The sequence below is a fragment of the Chrysochloris asiatica genome, unplaced genomic scaffold (genome assembly GCF_000296735.1).
Source record: "Chrysochloris asiatica unplaced genomic scaffold, ChrAsi1.0 scaffold00160, whole genome shotgun sequence".
NCBI classification, from domain to species: Eukaryota; Metazoa; Chordata; class Mammalia; order Afrosoricida; family Chrysochloridae; genus Chrysochloris; species Chrysochloris asiatica.
In genome coordinates, this window is record NW_006408678.1 from 7,442,687 (window position 1) to 7,447,154 (window position 4,468).

Consider the following 4,468-nt stretch of genomic DNA (forward strand, 5'->3'; position numbering starts at 1 on the left):
TGAATGTAAAACTGATGATCTGCCCTGTAAACTTTCACTCAACTCACAATAAAAACTTTAAAAGAGAAAAACCACACAAAAAAACGATTACAGCAAAGAAAACCTATGGATGAGTTCTACTTTGTCAAATACATGGGGTTGCTATAAATTGGAATTGGCTCAACAGCAACAGTTTAGGATGTCTTCAAATATACAACTTGGAATCATTTCTGTTATTTATACTTATTCATAGAAGAATTGTCTTAGGACATATACATTCCATATACTCATGTAACACCTTGAAGTTCATTCTTACTGTTCCGTTGAGTCTCCTAACTACCTAGAGCACTAGGTTAGGAAGACTATTCCATTTTACTGTTAAAGCTAAAGACATGGAGAACACCAGTGTTGTACCTGGTTCTTCTGAGTTATCAGGCAGAGCTGGGATTAAAAATCATACCCAAGTACTCACTTGCTGTCAGTAGTTGCCTATAGCAAGTTATCCTTTCATCTTGGGGGATCACACGCCCCACAGCACCCATCATAAGCCCCCCACAGCACCCATCATAAGCCATTCCTTTTTTTTTTTTTTTTCTTTTTTTTAAAAGCTATTTCATGGTGTAGGGACAATACAATTATTTTTCTTTAACATGTGGTATTTTCTGGATACTAATAGTACTTACTGGATGAAGCTTAGTCCTAAGCACTTTTTTGTGAGCAATTGGGGAAATGTTGGCTCATTCCATCCATTATTGTTACAGCACAAGTAATACTGTTTAGCTTTGCTTACTCACCATAAATGATGACTTGAAAAAAAAAAATCAAGGATTACTTAGGTTGTTTCCAAGACCAAAGTATCCTAGAACATCTGTATGATAATAATACAATAGATTTGCCTAATGCAATATGTTGTTTGATTTCTTGACTGCTGCTTCCATGAGTATTGATACTTGAGCCAAGAAAATGAAGTCCTTGACAACTTCAGTCTTTTCTCCGTTGATAAGAATGTTGTGTATTGGTCCAGTGGTGAGGATTTTTGTTTTCTTGACATTGAGATGTAATCCATATAGAAGGCTGTGCTCTTTGATCTTCATCAGTAAATATTTTAAGTCCTCATCACTTTCAGGAAGCAAAGTTTTATCATCTGCATAGCGCAGGTTGTTAATGAATCTTCCTCCAATTCTGATCCGGCAGTGTTTAGTTCTGCTGTGCATAAGGTCTCTATGAGTTGGCACCGACTCAGTGGCACCTAACAACAACAACAAAGAATGTGGGAGAAAACCAAGATCAAAGAGAAATATTTTAGATGATTGTTCACCACTTTCACTGTGTTTAAAGTACAGATGGGTCTCCGAGTGTCCAAATAATTTCAATCTACGGAGCAGTGAACAGGTTTCATTATTTGGTGTCCAGAATGAAGATGAAACAAATGCACACACCTTTGACAAGTATTTCTCACGAGACTTATCCTTTCCGTTGCTTCAATCCCACCAATTAGATATTCCTATCAGTGTCTTTCTCAGTCTATGTTCAAAATCCATTAGCTGTAAAAGGACTAATGAAATAAATGATTACTTGGGTGACAGTGACATCTCCTGGTAGTCCCTAGGCAAAATACATTTATGCCAGACATAGATTTAAAAAAAAAAAAAAAAAAAAAAGGCACTGTTTTAATTGAATCATTTCATATTTTTTTCAGTCTCAAAGCATGCATTCTTAAATTTCTGAAATTTCAGTAAAATAAAGTATCAGCTAGAAATAACATGATAGAACACTTATTTTGTTCCTTGCCTTTCTGTTGTCCCTGACTTTATCAAATAATATTTCAATCAGTTAATGTTATGCCATTTTTTCTGATAATTAAGCTATTTGTCCAGATTTTCTTTAATGCAAGCACTTTAATATCAACATAAGATTCAAAAGGACCTTGGAGATTTGGTGTTAATCTCCTCAATAATATTTTCAGCCCACAGCTGTTCTGTCTTTCCATGCTACCATCTTGGCTGTCATCATTTTTCTAGGCAGCATCTTACATTGCACTTATGTTCTTCTTTCTTGATGGTCCTGGTACCAGCCTATCTTTATAATGTTTTATTTACCCTTAGTAATCTTGGTTGGGTACATTCTAGTAGTTTCTGTACTTGAGTCAGGTGCCCTTTTAAATGTGGAGTTCTAAAATTTTGGTGAAGTACAACTGAAAAACAGTATTTTAAAGGCTCTACACAAAGTCAGGAGTCCTGGTGTGGTGCTGTTTTTTAACGCGCTGGACTGCAAAGTCCACTTTGAACCAGGAGGCTGGAGGTTCAAGTTTACCAGCTGCTCCTTGGAAACCCTATACAAGGTCACTGTGGGTTGGAACCCGACTTGACAGTGCTCAACAACAACAACAACAACACAAAGTCAAAGAGCCTCACATCTTCTAAGAAGCCGCTGACTCCCCTAGCCTAATGTCATGGATTGAATTATATCCTGTAAATATTTGTGAACTTGGTTAAGCCATGATTCCCAGAATTGTGTGGTTGTCCTCCATTTTGTGATCTGATATGATTATTTTCATTTTCTGATGTGACATAAATCCTAATGTCTCTGTGTTAATGAGTTAGGATCAATGTGAGGTGTGTCTCGAATCAGTCTTCCAGGAAGACTGGATTCGAGTCCTATCCTTATTGTCGGCCTTTTATTTAACAATAAAGACCCTTACTTAACAATCCTTACTCAAGGCATACCCTTACTTGAGTCACACATTTTATCTTCCAAGGGATAAAAGGAGAGGGAAGTGAACAGTGAGTGAGGGACCTCATGACCAGCAAGAACTGTGCACTGAGAACCTCTTAGATCCAAGGGAAGACTGATGCTAAGGCACATGGAGAGCTCTAAAATGCACTGGACTCAAAGATCTTGAAAGGAGACAAGGAGCTCCCCCTATTGCTGGTGCCCTGAATTCAGATTTCTAGCACCTATACTGTTGTTGTTGTAAGAAACTAAATTTCTGTTTGATAAATTCATCTATTTATGGTATTTTTGCTATAGCACCACTAGATAACTGAGACAGAATGTGGCACTGCGAGTGGTGTTGCTGTTGTGATAAATAGCTGAAAATGTGGACGAGCTTTGGAATTGGGTAATGAGTAGAAGTTGAAAGAGTTTTAATGGAGTCCTGGTATGGCACTGTGGGCTAATGCACTGGACTGCAAAGTCATTTGAACCACAACGTTGGTGGTTCAAGGTCACCAGCCACTCCTTGGAAACCCTATACAGAGTCTCTATGGATCGGAACCAACTAGATGGCACTTAACAACAACAAAATTAGTCAAAGTGGAGACCTGGTGTAGTGTGGTAGGATAGGCCCTGGACTGCAAGGTCAATTTGAAATGGTCAGTAATTCAAACTCCCCAGTCACCCCTCAGAAACCATATACAGGGTCACTATGAGTCGAAACCAACTTGAGGGCAATTAAAAGAGTTGAAGAGACTGTTGATAGAATTATGTGCATAAAAGGCAATTCTGGTGAGGGCTCAGAAGGAAGTGAGGAAAGCTATAGAGAAAATCTGTATCCTCTTAGAAGATATGTAAGGTACCAGCAGTGAGTAAGAATGCATACTCTGCTAAAATAAAAGATTTATTGAAAATTCAAAACAGTTCAAACAAAAGACACATCTATCTTACAAAGTAAAATTAAACACTTCAAAATGGTGGTGAAGTCTAAATACATGCACTGTTGTTGTGTGCCATTGGGTCAATTTCCAACTCATAGCAACTTCATGTGGCAGTAAAACTGTCCCACAAGGTTTTTACTAGACTCCAGTCCAAACAGGTGCAGTCCACTAGGTCTTTCTCTCAAGAAGCCACTCATTGTATTCAAACTGCCTAGTAGCCAAACACTTAACTCTTATACTACCAGGGTTACTTAAAAAAAATACATAGCCTAGAGGAAAGGCGGTAAGCTGTGTAGACCCTCTACTACAAAGATAGGAAAACCAAGTGAAACCGATGCAGATGATAGTCCTGGAACTCTGAGCTTCAGCTGAAGGGATTGTGACGTGAATGTAATGCTTGTTTGGTGATGGTTATGTACCATCAAGTTGGTTCTTACTTAGAGCGATAGGATTTCTGAGGCTGTAAATCTTATCGTAGCAGAAAGCTTCACCTTTCTCCGAGAGAGTGGCTGGTAATTTGAACTGCTGAACTTGAAGTTAGCAGTCCAACCCGTAGCCCACTAGGAGAGAAAGTTGGACACAGTTGAAAAAAAAGGGACCAGGCTGGTGACTTGTGCAGTTTGACTGGACATAACACAGCTGTCTTAAACTTTGTGAGCAGCTTTAGAGACAAGAAGGCGTATTGCCATTGCAGAAACTTACCAGTGACTCGCAGAGATAAAGGTGCACTTTTTCTTCCCCTCACTCCCTGGTGACCAGAGGCATGACTCACCCATATGCATGCACCCCACCCCCCACCCCCCGCCCCGTGAAGCTCCCTCTTTCCCTGCAGT